We start from the raw sequence: 20997 nt of genomic DNA on the forward strand, positions 1-20997 counted from the left end.
TGGAGCTGCAAGGTAAGTATTACAGCTATAATGCTTCCCACAGCCCGTCTGGACTGCTCTCTAGCTATCAGTCAGGACTCCCTGGACTGCTCTCTAGCTTCCAGACTGGGGTCCCTTTTCTAGGGTGTGGGGGGTCTACTTGGGGGAGGTGTCTGTGTGTGGGGTTGGCTGTGGCGGGTGTTCCTTTTGGCAGGGTCTCCCCTGGGGGTCCCCATATTACATAAGAACATAAGAACTAGGAGCAGGAGTAGGCCATCTGGCCCCTCGAGCCTGCTCCGCCATTCAATGAGATCATGGCTGATCTTTTGTGGACTTAGCTCCACTTTCCGGCCCGAACACCATAACCCTTAATCCCTTTATTCTTCAAAAAACTATCTATCTTTACCTTAAAAACATTTAATGAAGGAGCCTCAACTGCTTCACTGGGCAAGGAATTCCATTGATTCACAACACTTTGGGTGAAGAAGTTCCTCCTAATCTCAGTCCTAAATCTACTTCCTTTTGAAACTATGTCCCCTAGTTCTGCTTTCACCCGCCAGTGGAAACAACCTGCCCGCATGTATCCTATCTATTCCCTTCATAATTTTAAATGTTTCTATAAGATCCTCCCTCATCCTTCTAAATTCCAACGAGTACAGTCCCAGTCTACTCAACCTCTCCTCATAATCCAACCCCTTCAGTTCTGGGATTAACCTAGTGAATCTCCTCTGCACACCCTCCAGTGCCAGTATGTCCTTTCTCAAGTAAGGAGACCAAAACTGAACACAATACCAGGCCTCACTAACACCTTATACAATTGCAGCATAACCTCCCTAGTCTTAAACTCCATCCCTCTAGCAATGAAGGACAAAATTCCATTTGCCTTCTTAATCACCTGTTGCACCTGTAAACCAACTTTCTGTGACTCATGCACTAGCACACCCTCTGCACAGCGGCATGCTTTAATATTTTATCGTTTAAATAATAATCCCGTTTGCTGTTATTCCTACCAAAATGGATAACCTCACATTTGTTGGGTCCCTATCGGGGTCCCCCTATTACAGGGGTTCGTAGGGGGGGTGCCCCATATCAGGTCCACGATGTAGCAACCACAAGTGTACTCGACCATGTGATTCCCGGTTGTGGGGACCAGAGGAATCATCAGAGGGTGCCGAGCTGACTAAATAGATGTCAATGGGTCATTACGACCCATTTACAATTTATTTCAATGCTCCCACTGGCGTGCAGCAGGAACCCGCTCACGCTGCCAGCCAGGGGTCGGAGCATGGCATTTGGGTCGGCGCCCGGTGCCAATCCCTATTTTGCCCCGACACCGGATTCTCTGACCCATCGGGGAACACTTTCTGGGACTGAGAATCCCACCCATAGTCTCCCAAATGGAGAATTTTGCCCAATTTCGTTTTAACTTCATTAACCACCCCCACTGCCCCTGAACAAAAGTGTGTTCAAATTTAGCGAAATTCCTGCAAACTCCGGATTATCCAAACTGAGCATTCTGACCTAATAGTCAGTCAGCGTATTGAAAGGCCAACCATTCAGGGTGGCAAAGAGACGTACTATGCCAAACAATCTGGGCAAGAAAAATATGCAGCCTGAAAACCTAAAATTCAGGTTTGTTGAAGCTTCTGCTGTAGTGAACCACAGGATCCAAATTAAATTGTTGAATGTTAAAATTGTTTTTAATTGTATTAAGATGGAGGGCATTTATGGTGGATTCACTTGAGCAGATATAGAGATGCAAATGCAGAAAAGGCTCAACGACTTCTTCTGGGGCACTGGGTCTATACCGAAATTCTGTATCTCCCCCTCAGGGAGGGTGGTCAGTCACTGGTGTTCCTTTGCACCCAGGTAATGACTTTCCGTCTCCAGACCCTGCAGTGATAACTTCACGTGAAGACCCATCCCCAATGGCGTGTCCTGGCAACGTATTTCTTTTGCCAGGTGCATGGCCTCAACTATGACCTGCAGCTCCTGTTTATAGATCTGGGATAGCTACATGCCTCCTTACAGGAGTTGTTTGTCTTCTCTAGGGAACCTATTAAGGTTTGGAACATGGTCACCTCATGCAGCAGCACTCTCTCGTCAGGAATAGGGGCTGTCATCAGAGAGCTGTGGCTCAGGAATGTACACCACCATCAATATGGATTTAGATGGCTGATGGAAGAGAATGCTCAGGCTGATAGGGTGACCAGAGTCAGGGACGTGCTGGGTGTTGGAGGAGCAGACTGGATGTCACCACAAGGCGTGCGTTGGTTAATGTCCAGCTCGTGACCAAAGCCATCTACAGCCTGAAAGCTGGTACTAGGCCCAGATGGCACATGTGATGTTGAGGCAGTTCAAGTGTGCGGTAGACTCCTCTCCGAACTGACCCTGTTTGGTCTCGTGCCCCGACATCTTTGTCAGGAGCTGCAACCTCACAATTTGAGCCGTCTCACAGAAATTCCCTCTGTGCCTTCCCATTCAATCTGGAAGGGTTTCCTGCTGCTGCACAACCTACTGATTCTTCCCTTCTTCTATTGTCAAGACACGCCTTGGCACTCTGTTTTATTATCTGGCAATGGGGAGGTCCCTTGTGGAAGGCTCTCTACATGGGTGTCCTCCCTTTTTCCATCTGGACCTGGGGTGGAGGTTGTAGCATTCAGCAGTGCCATTTACTTGTATGTTAAGGTGGTTCATGGACTTCCAGGCTGCATGCCTTTTCTGCAGCCATGGAGATTCCAGCTTCCATATTTATGTAAATTGCCCGAGGTTGCTGGCCCCCTTTTTTTTAAAGCTATTTAAAGGGGCTGCAGTCAACCTTTGGTAACACTTTGGCCCCATGCTTCTAATCTTCGGTCATCCGGTGCGGAGGGGGCAAGGAGGGTGGAGGCAAACGTCATGCTTTAGCAACCAGTGGGCGCTCTGGGGTGCATCACCTCCAGTAATGACACTTTGGCTGTATTCTGGTTTGATTTTATAAGTTTCCTCTGATGTTTTAATATCTTTTTGGTACAGTGACTCATCAGTGCCAATCTGTCATTTTTGGTTGATTTAGTTATTGTTTTATTAAAAAAAGAGTATAAAGAGTAAGCTAGGAAAAAAAAATGAGGAACTAAAGGACTGCGCAAGGAAGGTGAGGAAACCACAAGAGGAGAGGAATGGTGCTGAAGCTACTGGGGGGCAGGGGGTGGGCGGAGTATCATAGTCCGATCCAGAGGGTATCTAAATGTACATAGTTAGTTAAATGAAGGACAAAACAAACCTCTCTGTAGAATAAAGTAAATTAGCGGGGGCAAGCCAAATGTAATGTATATACACAACAACTGTTTATAAATATGAGAAAAGCTAATAAAAAGATTTTTTTTTTAAAGAGTATAAAGAGACCCAATGGCCATGTGGCCTAATGGTGTTTATGAAATTGTTGTAAAGAGATACTTACAAAAGCTGAATTGTGTTCCACGTTTGTAAATAAATGTAAGACTGAGTAAAGATGTGTCCGAGTATCATCGACTAACTGGCTTTCTGGAATAGAACTTTGGACACCGTTTCCTGGGCGGCAGACAGATGTTAGCATATATGCTCCACAAGAGCCTCCTCCTATCCTTCGTGTACCTCCATCAGCCTATCCTTCTAAAGATTCTTCCATTACAAAATAAATCTTAAAAATGAAATCAAATATTAAAATGAAAACTGCAGAGACGGGCAAAGCAATTGTTATGTTGTCACAATAGGGGCAGCTACAATTTTGTGTCTGTGTTGACAAGAGCACTGGACAATATGGCTCTAGGATCTCTCAAAACCAAGCCTAAGGGGAAGAATTGCGGTTCCTGGAGAAAAATAGCTTTAAAGAGTTTCGAGACGCTTGCAGACTGTAAGAGGAAAGGAAGGTTGACAGAGGTCAGAAGTTTCAATTTTGAGGGCCTGTGAACCAATGGTTTATATAAAAATGAGTCTTGAATTCCACAGTGAGGATCTAGGGAGTAGGAAGCTTCACATATGTGGAGATTAGGGTGCATGAGGGAATGCTCGAAGGAGCAATTACCATAATAGCATTACCATAATAGCATTGAGAAAATATAAAAAGGCTGCAAATGAGAGGTTGAGGGATAGCAGTACACAACAGACAACAAATCTTGTGCTGTTTTGTCAAGCTGAAAAGGTCACTCATTTGTTGAATAAATGGAGGAGAAACAGATTGGTTATTGATACCTATACTGACTTTTGAGCACTGGATATTTTGACAATTGTTTCACAGAAAAGGCACCTTTGTCCATTGCCTGAAGTTACCGTATCATTGCAACCTGTCATGTATAAACAAGTAGGTGAGATTTTAATGAGACTCGATGATAACCCTTGCACAGCAGCAACAACTGCCTCAGATGCAGAGGATAATAAAGATTCAAAGGAACCTCTGCTTCCTGCTCATGTTCCATCCACCTCTTCATTGCATGAGGTAGCCAAAACAGGAAAATGTATTTATTTTAATAAGGTGATGAACACAGCTGCTCAAACCTGTGTGCCTGCAACCCATCTTAACCCATTTTTCTTGTGAGCACTCTACTGCAGAGCTTGCAGCTTTAAATGTTTGCACCAGCTTTGCTGAATGTGTATGCTTGTGTCACTTGGGAGGCAACTGACGTTTTGCAGTAATTAAAATTAAGTAAGACTCAAGGACATGTTTTAAAAACAATTTAGTCTGGATGTTTATTCCCTTATTATTCTTTTGAGGTGATATTATTGGTCCATGGTTTTATCCCTCTCGATTTCGGCAGTCTCCTCCAACTCTACAATACTCTTTACTCGTCAAATTTCTGGCTTCTTGTGCAACCCTAATTTCATCACTCCATTTTGGAGGTCATGTCTTCAGCTGCCGAAGCCCTAAAGCACTACAATTCCTTCCCTTCCATCCCTCTACCTCTCTTCTTTGAAGTTATTCTTTAAAAAACGATTTGATCATGATCTTGATAGGTCATCTGCCCTAATATCCCATGTGGCTCAGTGAAAAAGTTATTTTGATAATATTCCTGTGCAGTGCATTGAGACAATTTAATATGTGAAAGGCACTTCATAAATGCAAGACGTGCTGCCACCATCACAATGAATACTATTTTTGTTTTGTGCAATTGTTTGCATACAGTTACATCAGACTCCTTCATAACTGCGGACCTTACCTCTATCAATCAATGCTACTGTCCAACAGAGCAAGAACCTTGTTTGATTGGAATCTGTTCCAACTGGTGTGTAGTCATTATGTAACAAGCACAGGGTGGGAAAATAAGGCTTGCTGAGAATTTTAGGTCTTTGCCTAAAATTTGTTCTCTGAGTGCATGGACATCCGTCATACTTAAATAATCTTGCTCCACGGAGTACAAAATTCTAGCAATTTCTGCATTAACTTTAACATTTTAAATGTGAAGCCAGAACATTATCAAGGCTGAAACCATCCTGTTCAACTCCTGGCACAAACCAATTTTGTTTCCCCTCCTAGCCACATGTTCATATAGAAACCAAAGGTTTGCAATGCTACCATTCCTTCAACCCTGATCTTAGTTTTAAAGTTCACATCTGGTTCCATGTCAGGGCTATTTGCCTCGAGCTCCAGAGTGATCACCCTTGAAATGTTTACACATCTTCACTGCAAAACCTAATGCTTCTCCTGGCTCAATCTTACACAAACCCCAACTCATCGAGTATTTTAGGGCCTTTATATTATCTGAACTCCTTCATCAACATCCATTAAATTTTGCATCCCCAGTGTATCAACTGTTCCAATACTCTGCTGGAGGTATAGGAAGGGAACACAAATCAGGGATTGTGTTTTGTGAAATGTGAACTACCGAATATGCCGGATGTGAATTATTCAGATCCAATTCACTGGGAGATTGCCAATCCAGTTCTTTCATGTGCCCCATAAATAAAACACGTGGACTTAGCATTATGGCAAACCTATTCATGCAGCTCAACACATATTTGCTGTGGTGTCATGTGTCCAAATGGCAATAGGGAGTTCTGGAAGCAGGCTGCCTTTTTCCTCGTCATGAAATGGCAGTAAACAGCGGTCAGTAAACAGCGGTCAGTAAACAGCAGTCAACATTTTCACTCTTTTCAAATAATGGCTTTAATCTTCAACAATTGGATGTTGCACCAAACATTAGACAATTAAGGCTGGTACAAAATGTTGGCACCAAAAGCAATAGTTTAAAAGACTGCCAAACTGGATATTCATGTGCGTATGTTGTTTCGTATGTTGTCTAATTTTAGAAGTTAATATTCAGTTCACATATGATGTAACACAAACATACTCTTTAAATCATTTCATTGTCTATTTATTGCAAGGAGGTTTCAAGTCTAAAATTGTTTCAAAAAATATAAATAAAAGCTAACTCCCTTGATGACATAATGATAAATGCAGATTGTTGTGTGGCACTGAGCCGCAGACCTGGAGGGTTGAAGATTCCATCCTGTTATGTGCTGATTTAATTGAATTTTTTCTGAACTGGGGCACTATAACTGATTTCAGCAACTCAGGGGTAGGATTGACAAAAAGAAAATCAACAAAAATCCTTTTCTCTGATTGTTAACCTGTGACCAAATGTTTCTGGGTGCTGAGTGATGACACGATTGGCTGAGATTCCCTCCACTGCCAAATACAACCATTATTTTGTTCTATTACTCATAGATAGCTACAGATACTAATTATCTGAATTCCCAAGAAGAATGGTCCCTCAGGAAAAGTACTTGGGATAATTGTACAGGTCAGTATCTTCAGGAGAGATGGGGCAAAATAATTTGTTTATTTAATTTAAAAGCGAAAAATAAGCTTATCAGATCCACCTTTAATGGGCACAATTTATAAACGTTAATCATTTTGGATTTTGTTAATCTAGGATATTCACATACATATTAGGACTACTTCTAATACCTTCTCATATGTGCTGACAATATCACAGATTAAAAAGCATAGAATATATTAATTTATTTCATTTGACTTTCAGTTTTAGTTCAGTGGTAGCAATAGGAGTCTTTGAGGCAGAAGATTGTTGGTTCAAGTCCCACAACAGAGGCTTTATCACATAATCCAGGTTGACATTCCAGTACATCACTCAGGGAGTACAGCATTGTTGAACATGCATTTTGTTTTGTGGATAAAATGTTAAACTGAGGGCCCAGTACATCATGACTGATCTGATTGTAGCTTTAAATCCACTTTCCTGCCTGCCTGATAATCCTTAACTGCCTTGTAAATTAAACACCGTCTAACTCAACCCTCAATATATCCAATGACCTGCTCTCGGGTGGTTTGTAGGGCTGGAGAAGATTAGAGAATGGCAAGAGCCAGACAATGGAGAGATTTGAAAAAAAGGAACATTTTTAAAGCGAGACTTTAACTGGGAGCTAGTGTAGGGCAGCAAACACTGGGATCATGGATGAATGGCATCTGGTTTGCGTTAGGATACAGACAAAGAGAGTTTTGGATGACCTCACATTTTCAGAGAATAAATGATTGAGCCTGGCTGGGTGCGCATTAGAAGGCATGGAAGAGGGTGCCAGCAGCAGTAAAGCTCCACTGATAATTATAATAATAATCGCTTATTGTCACAAGTAGGCCTCAATGAAGTTACTGTGAAAAGCCCCTAGTCGCCACATTCCGGCGCCTGTCCGGGGAGGCCAGTACAGGAATTGAACCCGCGCTGCTGGCCTTGTTCTGCATTACAAGCCAGCTGTTTAGCCCACTGTGCTAAACCAGCTCCATGTGATGAAAGGTCACAGGGCCCACCAAGCTCATCACTTCACAGTCAAGCATAAACAATAACATTGGAAAAGAAACTCTCCCTGGGGCAGCTTCTCTAGGACTGTCTGTGTTATTACAGATAAACAGTCATAAATAATAAAAATAATGCGCCTTCTTTACAAGGCTTCACTTCTTCCTTTCTTTAAAATCTCCTCCTGCCCTAATTTCAGTTTGAGAATCCCAATTTCAACCACTCCATCTTTGATGACCACACTTTCAGCCTCCTACATCCTCAGCTCTAGAATACAACCCATACACCTCTCTGCCTCACTACCCCACTTTCTTTCTGTAAAATCTACCTCTTTGACCAAGTTTTGGGAAGCTGCCCGAATATCTCCTTATATTTTGTCTTATAAAGCTCCTGCAAAGCACCTTAGGGCTTTTCAGCACCGCAAATCACTGATTGAATGAAAGTAAAATACTGTGGATGCTGAAAATCTGAAATTAAAAACAGAAAATGCTGGAAAAACTCAGCTTGTCTGATACTGGTTCAGGCTTCTGTAAACAACAAAGCAGATATTTCACTGTGATTTAACGAATGCCATCCCTCAGGCCAAACTTTCTTTTGCTACTTTGGAGAGCCAGCATAGGCACAAAAGACCGAACAGCCTCCTTCTGTGCTGCAACCAGTCCGTGATTCTGTTTCATTAAGACACGATGTACTTAGAAAAGCAAAATACTGCAGGCGCTGGAGATCTGAAATAAAAACAGAAAGCGCTGCAAAAATGCAGGTCTGGTAGCATCAGTGGAGAGAAGAACAGAGTTTTAAGTCCAATAAGACGTATAAGTCGAAACATAAGTCCAAAGATGTGCAGGTTAGCTGGTGATAGGGTGGGGGAGTGTGATTGGGTCAGGTGCATTTCAGAGGGTCGGTGCAGACTTGATGGGATGAATGGCTCCCTTCTGCACTGTAGGAATTCAACGGACTCTATGAAACATACAGCAGCAGTGATTAGCACTGCTGCCTCACAGCGCCAGGGACCCAGGTTCAATTCCAACCTTGGTGAGCATGTGGAGTTTGCACATTCTCCACATGTCTGCGTGGGTTTACTCTGGGTGCTCCAGTTCCTCCCACAGTCCAAAAATGTTAAGGTTAGGTGGATTGGCCATTCTAAATTGTCCCGAAGTGTGCAAAGGTTAGATGGGGTTACATGGATAGACTGGGCTGAGGGTGGGGTACCCTTTCAGAGGGTTCGTGTTTATTCTATGGGCCGAATGGCCTCCTTCTGCAATGTAATAATCTTTATTATTGTCACACATTAACACTGCAACATTTCTGTGAAAAGCCCCTCGTTGCGAAAGTGGGGCGTCTGCTCGGGTACACTGAGGGAGAATTCAGAATGTCCAATTCACCCGACAGCCACGTCTTTCGGGACTTGTGGGAGGAAATCGGAGCATCCGGAGGAAACCCACGCAGACACGGGGAGAACGTGCAGACTCCATCCGCACAGTCACTGACCCAAGCCGGGAATCAAACCTGGGACCCTGGTGCTGTGAGGCAACAGAGCTAACCATGCCGCCTAATATTCCTCTCTTCTTGCAGAGCTAACCATGCCGCCTAATATTCCTCTCTCCTTGCAGAGCTAACCATGCCGCCTAATATTCCTCTCTCCTTGTAGAGCTAACCATGCCGCCTAAGATTCCTCTCTCCTTGCAGACCAACTGTGCATTTCCAACGTTAGCTGTTTTTATTTCAGATTCCCAGCGCTGGCGCTGTTTTCTTTGCAAAGCCTGACCGCAATTTAAAGATGGAATGGCATCTTCTCACTCGCACAGACTGCAAGTGGGCATCATGAAGACGCCACCTTGTCTGTCTCATGTTGCTCTCTGCACTAACCAGCTGCTGCCGGGCCGCGCGCCTTCCCATTGGCCAGCCTGTCCGCACTTTCCCATTGGCCAGCCTGGCAGCCTGCCTTCCCATTGGCGAGCCAGGCCCTGCGCCTTCTCATTGGCCAGCCTGACCAGCGAATCAGCCGCCTCAGGTCCCAGACAGTGCCCTGCCTCCCGGCGGACGTGATGGACAGACCCCGCCCCCTACCCTGGCCACGCCTACGTCACACCCCCAGCCGCGCCAGCACCACCCACCGATTGGCTCGGTCCTTCCCCTCCTCCTCGCCAGTGCCCGCCTCCCGCCCGGGGTCACCTGTCAATCACATCTTCCCCGCGTGAAGGCGGCCGTTCGTCAAGTTAGGTTGAGCCGCGGCTTTCTCACACATACACAAAAACTAACAAAAACAGAAAACCCGCCGGGTTGTTGCGTCCGGCCACAGCTTCTTCCAGCCGAGTCTCACTCATAAAATCCACCTTTATAAACCGACGGGGGGGGGTAAAGAATGCGGTTTCGCCGCGATACACAAGCCTTTTATTTATATTTGAAGAGAAAAAAACATGACGTGAAAATCATTTTTTTAAAAAGAGGATTTGTTCTCCGGATTACCTTCGGTGCAGGTAGGCGGTTTGATTGGAAGGTGTTTTCCGTCCCATTACTTTTATTTAATCCCCGTTTTGGACGGAGGGTTGGCAACACTCACGCTCTGCAACGGTTGGTTTTCCCCCTCCCCCGCTGATTGGCTGGTTCGGGAAGGGGGGGGGTGGATGGGAGAGGTTGCTCCGCGGCCGCCGGTTGGTCGGCCTGGATGTCAATCAATGGGGCGGGGTTGGCTGCGCAGGCGCCGGTTGGTCGGCCTGGATGTCAATCAGTGGACCGGATGGGCGGGGTTGGCTCCTCAGGCGTCGGTTGGTCAGCCCTGGTGTCAATCAGTGAGAGAGGGGGCTGGCTCCGCGGTCGCCGGTTGGTCGGCCCGGCGATCAGGGAGGGGGTGGGAACTGTTCGCTCTCCGGTCACCGATTGGTCGGCTCGGGTGCCAATCAGTGGGTGGGAGCGGGCGTACGCGGTTGGCTGAGCGGCCGCCGGTTGGTCAGCCCGGGTGTCAATCAGGGCCGGCCGGCGCATGCGTAGCCGCTCCCCTCCTCCCCCTTCCGGGTGCCCGCCCGGGGATGTAGTTGGCGAGTGGCGCTTTCCTCCTGCTCTCGACCGGGCGAATAGGTGGCTAGCCAGGGAGCATTTGGAGTGCGGCCGCTGTCCGCTCACACACCCACATTCTGTCCCTGAACATCTTCCACGTTTGCTGGGCCAGGGGAGGGGAGGGGGGATAACATGTTGGGAGGTGCTTCAAGTCAAACAAAACCTGCCGGTGTCCAAACCGGTGCCTCTGTTGTGATGAGTGGAGCTGCCCCGCGGGACTGAAATGTAAGTCGCTTCCTTGTTGTTGCTGTTGTTAATCGCTGTGCCCATCGGCAGTAGTTCAAACCGCGATGTTGTCCCTATCCCTTTTTCTCCAGTGGATAACGTACGGTGAGCGATGCTCGGCTTTATCCAGTGCAGCAGTTAGATTTTTATTTTGTTGTGAGGCAGATGGTGCGTGTGGAATACCCAAACCTCAAGATCCGAAATCCTGCTCCAAACCAGCCAGCGACCCTTTTATCTTAGCGAGGGAGTAACAGGTATGCCAGCCCCAGCCATTGCACAATAACAATAAGGGTTCTTTTTTTTTGTTCGGTTCTGTTGAAAGTTCTCCGGGCCAACAGAGCCCCTTTTGCCCAGTCCTCAATCCGCACTCTGACCTTTCAAAAATTATCCCCCAGGTAACAGATGGAATGGGCAAAAAGGCTGAACTTGTTAGGTTAGTTGGTACATCTCGGGGTTGCAGTGCGTGGAAGATGCACCAACATTCATGGCACCAGTTTTTGTCTGTGTCTAAAACCCGTGGACAAATTTAAAGGTTGGGCACTTGGTAAGTTGCTGACAGTTTCCCTTAACAGTAACTACTCCATTACTTTGGTTTGTTTAAAATAGAATATACCAAAATGGTGTATTAAGGTCTGTGGAGTTATAACATTATCTAAGTTCCAACACACAGCCATTCGCATTTCATTAATACAGAATTAATTCTTTTGTACAATGGTCATTTGAGCAATGACAAAAATCCCAACAAATTCAACATTTTGACCTTGCAATGTTGTGATTTGAGATATGCATTTTGAAATGCGTTAGGGTAAGGTGTGATACATATTGATTACAACTTTCACTGGTTGTGGGAACAATTTGTGATGGTAAGGAGTGACGCATAAGAAGGTTATTCTTGCAACGTTTAATCATATTTGCTTAAGTGCATTTTGTCTTGTGTATTGCTGCTAAATACGCCTCTGGGTAATTCTGTTCGCAAAGTGATCATGGGCAGCTGTAATGTGGGGTATGTGAAGTATCCTCCGTATGGCAATTGTTCATTTAAATTTAGATCTGGCTAGAGAAGTGCAGATTAGTAAAGGAGGCATTCTCAACTTAATCATGGGCCATATTCTTCTTTCAAATTTGAAATGTAGTACATGCATTTATGTGCTCTACTTTGGGGATGAGTGATAAAGAAAGACAATATCATTTCTGATTGGGAAATGGATAATCAGGTATTCATATTCTTCGTGTGGGGAACGTGATTTTGTTCCACCTCTTCGTTGCACTGCATTCAATACTGCAACAGGGAGGTTGTCAGTTTAAAGTGAAGCTTCATACACTACATTGCACATTTTTCATCCGCTCATTTTATCATAATATAGCATTAATTGTATTGAAGGATTATCATGATTATTTGAAGGCAAGGCATTTGCCATAAGCATTTAAATGCTTTTTAAAAATATTTTTGGCTGAAGCTCTGGATGAATTGCATGATTTGAAAGATGTGGTTTAGACCATTACAACTCTCGCTGCATTGTGGTTTGCCTGACACAGTTTTTAGATAACTGATACCTAACACCAAATGTGTTTGGTTGATAGAATAACTTGAAAGGACAAATTGGTGAATCATTCTGTCCACTATGTATATTTATAAATGTAGTGATAATTAAGATTTTGCAAGCACTTGTTTAAAATGTGGGTCACTTTTTGTATAAATGAATGTTAATTTATTGAAATTAGAAAGTTGTGCTTGGATAGCATGAGCATGCAAATCTTAGTAACCAAACAATCAATATAATTTTATTCTGGAGTGGCATTAATGAGGTAATACATGTATCAATTCATTCCATCAATCCTTTTCACTTTCTTTATACCTTGGTTATGTTCAGTTGTATTTGGAATTTCTTGCTCCTTTTGAAGTAGTTGTTCCGTATGTTCACTGCAAAGGGGCTTATCAAAAAAAAGGAATTGTTAAAAATAGCTGTGTCATTGTCTATTTTCTTTCTCGTCTTCCTCTTGCAGTTTTTCAGAACTTGGTTTTGGATATGTATTTCTTTATGCAAGTCTGAAAATAAGCTTTGAATGTGGGGAGAAATTGATCACATACCTGCCTGGACAGGTTGTTAAAAATGTGTGTGTGTTGGCAGCTGTGCCTTAAATTTTTGTTCTGCTTATTTTTTCTGTGGATGTGGATGACACTGGAGCAATAAGTGTCGGTATATGCCCTGCGAACATTGTGTCCGCATGTAGGGGTGGCTGGACCCTTTCCCCAAAGGAGGTTGGTGAGCCACATCACTGATTTGTGCCAGTGCCAAGTCTCACGCACATCACAGTCAAAGCTCACACAAATTGTTGGAATTTTTTTTTCTTACTTTACATTGTTGGAATATTTTGCCGGGGTGGAGTCTAAACTCTTGTCCCCTGAGTTTCTAATCCAGTATTGTAACCATAACGCTACCATACTCTACCTCCAATTCTTCTCCCTTTTTTAAAGCACTTTAAACCCAGGTATATCCCAGGTAGCTTTTGTGAAGCAGTCAGAGTTTGATGCCAGGTAGACTGATGGTGGTCTCTGGTGATAGTTTTTCCCTAGCTCTCTGTAAAAGCTTTAGCATCTAATTTACTGTTTGAATGCATAAAACCAGCGCTTTTATGGCATTTACAGTTTTCTAAATGCCCCGAAAAGCCAAGTAAAATCAAAACTAATTACTTCTCTTTTTCTCTCACCTGCCCTCCTTCCCTTGCTCTGCATTAATTATTTAGATGGTTCTGCTTTCAACTAGTAAAAATTGCTGGAAGAGCCCTCAATCCAGGGTACAGTGTGCTTTCTAAATGTTTCCAAAGTCCCAAGATTGGAAGGGGCAGATTATTGTTTCTGCAAATGAAGAAGTTGAAGTTGTATAGTGTGTTTTGTGTTCTCAAGGCATCGGAGAAATGTTTCATAACCAGTTATTTTGAGGTGCAGTCACCGATGTGTAGATAAGCATTGCAATAAATGCTGTCCTTGGCAGCGACACCCACGCCCCAGGAGCAAATTCAATTAAATAACTATTCCTTCCGTTTAAAATGGAACTGTCCTGAATAGTGAGATTTAGTTTTACTTTTTTTTGAATAGGAAAATGGGGCCTCTATTCTGTGCTCACTGAAAACTGGAAAGGGGAAAAGTTATTTACAAAAAAATGTGGAAGCTGCTTCCAGTTAACTTAGTAGCATTTGAGAATGAATGCATTTTATGATTTTTTTTAATGACCTTAATCTTCTGTGGATAGGTGACTGATTGGTGCAAGGTCTTAAAGTAACTAGCCTTTTTCACTGTGTCTTTTAATTAGCTTATCCAATTATATCCATAGTGAACTGAAGCTTGTTCTATTCTGATTATTTTTCTCTTCACCCGAAAGGTTGCCTTTCATGGTAGTATGAGATGGCTTAACATTTTGTTTAGTCCTTTCTGCTAATCAAAAGATATGAATAATTGTTAAGTGCCAAATTGCAGTAACTTGATAGATTAAAGCGGCTTGTGATTTTGTTCGTAATTTTTTCTGTCACATGTTACATTGTAGGGCATGTTGTGAAGCCAGTACGGTATATTTTTCTTGTTGGTTTCAAGTACCGCTAATAAATTTCCACCATCACTAGCATGTGAAGTGCTGTTATTGAACGGCCTCGCCTCGTTGGCACTTCCCTTTTCTGTTTTCATTCCTGACAGTTCTAAGAGTAGCCAACATGTCACCAGAAATGCCTCCATGCTCCCACCACCATCTCCAGTATGTCCCACAATTCTTGTATTCCCTGATATACATTCTGCCACTTAGCAATTATCTGTAAGAATAGAGTTGGCTTCCGCATGCATCAATGAAACACAGTTTCGACTCCGACTGCACTCCCTTGATTTTGACCCTGAACTTGGCTTCCGATCTCCAATCCAAGCCATCACTAATTTCCAACATTATGATCAACATTTGTGAAAAGTAGCTTTTCTGCAAGAAAATTGTGAAAGCTCCCCTTTTGAATACAGCTAATGATATCACTGATTGAGCTGTTGCCCACACCTCATCTCATCAATTTTTTTCTGGATTATGTCATAATACATATTTTGGAGAATGGTGGTTTAACAAGGAGGAATTTTTATAATTCACTCATGGAATGTGGATGTTCCTGGCACGGGCAGCATTTATTGCCCATCCCCAATTGCCCCTGAGAAGGTGGCGATGAGTTGCCTTGAACTGTTGTAGTCTGTGTGGTGTAGGTACACCCATAGTGCTCTTAGGAAAGGAGTTCCAGGATTTTGACCCAGTGAAGGAATGGCGATATAAATGCTGGATGCTGGACCATTATGCCCGACTTAGTTGCCAGGGATTATTCACCGGACTATCGTATAAATTGTGTTGAAACATTACTGTTAAATACTAATGAGGACTGTTCTGGGCCAATTACAAGATTAAAAACAAAAATTGTAGTTTTTAAAAAACTGACCACAGTGTTTCATTTTTGCAATTCTAATCAAATACGTGAAGAACAGAACTAGAAGTAGGCAGTTGAGCCTCTTGAGCCTGCTCTGCCATTCAATATGATCATGGCTAATCTCATCTCGGCCCCGACCCCACTTTCCCACCTGTTCTCCATAACCTTTCAACCCATTACTAATTAAAAATCTGTCTTATCTAATCCTTGAATTTACTCAATGTACCACCATCCACTGTTCTCTGGGGTACTGAATTCCACAGATTCACGACCCTTAGAGAGAAGTAATTTATTCTCATCTCTGTTTTAAATCTGCGACCCCTTATCTTAAAACTGTAACCTCTTGGTTGCTTTACCCGTTTTCATCTATCCACTGTAAATTATCTTCGCCAGTTCTCGTTATTTTGAATACTAGTCACTTCCATACATGTTATGTTAGATGATGAGTGTAGTGCTTAGCACTGCTGCCTCACCCAGGTTCGATCCCAGCTCTGGGTCACTGTCTGTGTGGAGTTTGCACATTCTCCCCGTGTTTGCATGGGTTTCGCCCCCCCCACAACCCAGAAGATGTGCAGGATTGGCCACGCTAAATTGCCCCTTAATTGGAAAAACTGAATTGGGTACTTTAAATTTATTTTTAAAAATGTTAGATGATGAGGAAACAGACAGATGTGCAGGCTTTTGTATGGGATGTTTCCTTTAGGAAGTTTATCATGACTCTACCTGCTTTTTAAGTTGATCTGTGGAAAAGGTGCTTATTAACCCCCCCCCCCCAACCCAAGAACTTCAAAAACATTCAATCATTCAAACATGCAAGATCTCCCAATCAACTGTAGCTTTTGGAAAACAAATATCTGTAGCTATTTTGGCTTCGGGGCTGGAATATTTTAGAACATAGAACATCACAGTACCGGCCCTTCAGCCCACGATGTTGTGCCGATCATTTATCCTAATCTGAGATCAACCTAACCTACACCCCTTCAATTTACTGCTGTCCATGTGCTTGTCTAAGAGTCGCTTAAATGCCCGTAATGACTCTGACTCCACCACCTCTGCTGGCAGTGCATTCCACACACCAACCACTCTCAGTGTAAAGAACCTACCTCTGACATCTCCCCTATACCTTCCTCCAATCACCTTAAAATTATGTCCCCTCATGACAGCCATTTCCACCCTGGCGAAAAGTCTCTGGTTATCCACTCTATCCATGCCTCTCATCACCTTGTATACCTCTATCTAGTCACCTCTCTGCCTTCTTCCCTCCAGTGAGGAAAGCCCTAGCTCCCTCAGCCTTTCTTCAGTCCAGGCAGCGTCCTGGTAAATTTCCTCTGTACCCTCTCCAAAGCATCCACATCCTTCCTATAATGAGGCGACCAGAACTGGACACAATATTCCAAGTGTGGTCTCACTAGGGTTTTATAAAGCTGCAGCAAAACTCATTCCCCCGTTAATGAAAGCCAACACACCATATGCCTTCTTTTCTGGTTGATGTGCAAAGGATTACATCTGAGATCCAATAACAATTATGTATATTTAACTTATTTTATTGTAAACGTCCCTTGCAGTGTTCTGGGACAAATTTAATCTTGGGATATCCTTTTCAAACAATGTCACTTTTATTGTATAGGTAAGTTCCATTGTATTAGCAGACCAAGGCAGGCCGGCAGCACGGTTCAATTCCCGTACCAGCCTCCCCGGACAGGCGCCGGAATGTGGCGACTATGGGCTTTTCACAGTAACTTCATTGAAGCCTACTCGTGACAATAAGCGATTTTCATTTTCATTAAAATGGTTGACAGGTTGGAGGGTTCATTCGATGTGCATGACATGTACAAAGCTAAAACGTGAGGCTGCTCCTGAAATATCAAGTGTCTAACAATCGGGCATTTCATTTTTTTTTGAAAGGCCTTTCGAGTGGTTCTAAGCTTTGTGGAAGACCTGATGGCACTTGGCAAATACTCACTACTTATTTCCATAAACCACAGCAGTATAAAATATATCTGCCATGGAGAAACAATTAATTACAATGAAAAAACTACCTTCTGATTTCTCAAATATTTCAAACATATATTATTTTTTTAAATTTCGTGTACCCAATTCTATTTTTTCAATTAAGGGGCAATTTTAGCATGGCCAATTCACCTACCCTGCACATCTTTGGGTTGTGGGGGTGAGTTCCACACAGACACGGGGAGAATGTGCAAACTCCACAGGCCGGCATTGAACCCTGGTCCTCAATGCCATGCGGCAGAAGTGCTAACCACTGTGCCACCGTGCTGCCCTCTGTTCAAACATATCAATGCTAACTAAAAGAAGATCATTTGGCTATTTAGTGCTTGCAAATATTGAAAACCATGCAAGTAGAAAGGTCGTCTTCGATGGTTTCTATGGAAATGCTACATACTTTTAAATCCAGCCTTTGCATTTAACAATTTGGATAACTTTCATTATTTCAGTTATATGCATAAAGGTTTAGTTCAACTATGCTAGGGCAGAGACAGTGGTAATTGACGAATGAAAACCGCATTTGATGAATACTTGGGTAGTTTACATCCTACTGCACAACCTAGTTAACAATCATGTAAACTTTGTTTTTAGAGTTTTAGCTGGTGCTGGAAGTGAGCTACTTAAATGGTGTTAATGCAACATTCTTCACCAGAAAGTTGCAAATGTGAATATATGACACTCAAAATTGGTTTACCTCAATTGGCTGAAACTAGTAGATTGATTGTGTGCATTGTAATGTGCTGTTCAGGGGAATAGTGACATTACCTTTATCGTCAAATTGTTGGAACATTTTATGTAAAACAAAATATGGTGCAACATAGAAAAAGGTGGCTCCAATTAACTGATGCATACATGGTTTAGGTAATACAGCAGGTGGCTATATTTTAGAGTATAGCCCAAACAAAAGCTAGTATTTATAACAAACTGTAATGTGGTGCTTTTCATGTAAAGAAATATTTCAAAGCACTTTTACAGGAGGAAGCAGTGGAGACCAACCAACAGGAAGCAAGAGGAAGTTTATGGAAATGACTGAATGTGTTCTCAATAAAATATGTTTTTCTTAGCTTTAACAAAAAGCGTGAAAATAGGTCACAAGTTGAGACGTGGGGAAAATGATTGTACAAAGCTATGATGCCACAAGCTGCTTACTCCATGGTGGTGGAGTTGATGATCTCACCATAAGTCAGCTGTGAACAAATGCAGCTGAAATGAAGTGCTGCAGCAGGGCATGGAGGAATTTGAAACACGAGGCTGCGAGCCAGTGATCAATAGGACAGAGATGGTGGAAATTTGTATGTGTTGCCATGTGTAGGTGAAAGATGGGACTGGTCAGAGTAGCCTGAGAGAATTCAGGTTTTCTGGTCCCAAAGTTGGTGATTTAGGGTTGTAAGCGGAGTGCCATTGAGTTGGAAGTGAATGATTTTGCAAATGGACTCTGTCACATTTGAAGTTTAACTTGGAGTTGTATGGATGTCGAGTGAACACTTATGGATTTAATTTTAAGTGAACATTTGGAGAGGGTGAAGCAATCAGTCAGTGAGCTGGAGAACATATAACGTTTTAAACATTGCTGAATTTCAGAAAACACTTGTGTCTGAACTTGTTAGTGATTGATGCCAAAAATGTTTTCACAGTTTGATCAATCATGTTCCTCCAGATCTTGTCTTTCCCTTATTCATTTAAACTAGTTTAAATGTGTAAAACAAGTACTATAACATTTCAGAGATAAAACAAGTTTTTTTTAATGTACTTGTTGAATCACTGCATGTTTTAAAATGCGTGCAAGACTGCATATTGGTAGTTTGGATTTCCTTGGCAGAGTTGCAAGTGCTTGGTTGATATTGAAGAGGCAACAAGAAGGAACAAGAAGTTGTGAGTCTGTAGAAAGTGAGCACAGGTTATTACCTACTGTTTTCCAGCTCTACTTGTTCCTAAACTTCTTTCTGTTATGGTTTTCAACTGCACAGAAGAGTGAGATCCGGTCTAGATTTAGACAAACTGACTCCTGTTTGCTGTGCCTGTAAAATGAACTTGTGTCATAATGAGCATGGGCCTACAGAATACAACCAGTTGGCAATTCAGAGAAGGCTGATCTGTAAAGTACAGAATGTTCAGGTGAAGTAGAGACCTATCTTCTGAAACAGCAACAGAAGCACATGTGATGAGGACATATATAAAGGGGAAAGTCTTGTGATGCAGTGGGTAGTGCCCCTGACAGTGAATGAGAAGCTCTGAATTTGAGTCTTACCCAAGATCTTGTTGGCCAAGGAAGATGCATTCATAACCTGGCCAAACAAGTTGATTTTCAACCTGCAAACCCTTTGAACATATGCTGATGTCAGGAAGTGGGAGGGATTTCTGGTCAGCCTTGTGATGGAAATAAAGTCTCCATCATCACTATTTGTAGCTCCAGACTACAACGTGCATGTTAAGAAAACAAGGGTAGTTTTAAAGGATTTATATTTGTATTGGTAAACATTAGAAATGAGATATAGTTTTAAGTGAGTTTAATTTAATATTTGTGTGCCTGAAAAGGTGAAACATATTCAGATCGGATTTAGATGTATTGTCACGTGTACAGAGGTACAGTGGAAAAATATTGTTCTGTGTGCAGTCCAGATAGATCACTCCATACACAAAAAACATAAACATACGATAAATACATAATGCAAATACATAGACATCGGTTGAACCATACACAGTATAGTCCTACAATTGAACAGAAGATGCGTAGAAACAGTAGTTCAGTCCATAAGACGGCCATTCAGGAATCTGATAACAGCGGGGAAGAAGCTGTTGAATCTGTTGGTGTGTGTTCTCAAACCTTTGTACCTTCTGCCCAATGGAATAGGTTGGAAGAGCGAATAATCCGGGTGGGAGGGGTCTTTGATTATGCTGCTTGCTTTCCCAAGGCATTGGGAAGTGTAGCCAAAGTCAATGGATGGGAGACCGGTTCGGTGATGGACTGTGCTGTGTTCACGACTCTCTGTAGTTTCTTACGGTCTTGGGCTGAGCAGTTGCCATGCCAGGCTGTGATGCATCCAGATAGGATGCTTTCTATGGTGCATCTATGGAAATTGGTGGTCATTGTGGACATGCCAAATTTCCTGAGGAAGTATTAGATGCTGTTGTGCTTTCGTGGTTGTAGCGTTATTGTGGGTGGACCAGGACAGATTGTTGGTGATGTTTACAGCTTGGAATTTGAAGCTGTCGACCATCACCACTGCGGCACCATTGATGTAGACAGGAGCGTGTATGACTCTTTGCTTCCTGAAGTCGATGACCAGATCCTTAGTTTTGCTGACACTGAGGGAGATATTGTTGTCATTGCATCATGCCACTAAGTTCTCTAACTTCCTCCTGTACTCTGACTCATCGTTGTTTGAGATCTGACCCCAAAAGTGTGCTGTTAGGTAATTTGGATATTCTGAATTCTCCCTCTGTGTACCCAAACAGGCGCTGGAATGTGGCGACTAGGGGCTTTTCACAGTAACTTCATTGCAGTGTTAATGCAAGTCTGCTTGTG

At 43.0% G+C, this 20997-nt stretch overlaps 1 protein-coding gene and 1 long non-coding RNA gene across 4 annotated transcripts in view; one reads left to right on the top strand and one right to left on the bottom strand.

Moving 5' to 3' along the window:
• Nucleotides 1-6078: 6078 nt before the first annotated feature.
• Nucleotides 6079-10319, bottom strand: LOC119975268. The gene is made up of 2 exons (XR_005462701.1): nt 10209-10319; nt 6079-8467 (listed from the first exon to the last, which is right to left on the bottom strand). It is a non-coding gene; the product is annotated as an uncharacterized LOC119975268 (long non-coding RNA).
• LOC119975267 (D-glucuronyl C5-epimerase-like) overlaps nt 9979-20997 on the top strand; it is a 116183-nt gene continuing 105164 nt past the window's right edge. For 2 of the 3 annotated variants that reach the window (XM_038814972.1, XM_038814971.1), the window contains exon 1: nt 10740-11021. The gene's annotated coding sequence lies outside the window, so the exon portion shown is untranslated. Of the gene's footprint in view, nt 10220-10739; nt 11022-20997 lie in introns of those variants that run through there. The other variant, XM_038814973.1, reaches the window with a different exon arrangement.

This window comes from Scyliorhinus canicula, chromosome 12, assembly GCF_902713615.1.
Source record: "Scyliorhinus canicula chromosome 12, sScyCan1.1, whole genome shotgun sequence".
NCBI lineage: Eukaryota > Metazoa > Chordata > Chondrichthyes > Carcharhiniformes > Scyliorhinidae > Scyliorhinus > Scyliorhinus canicula.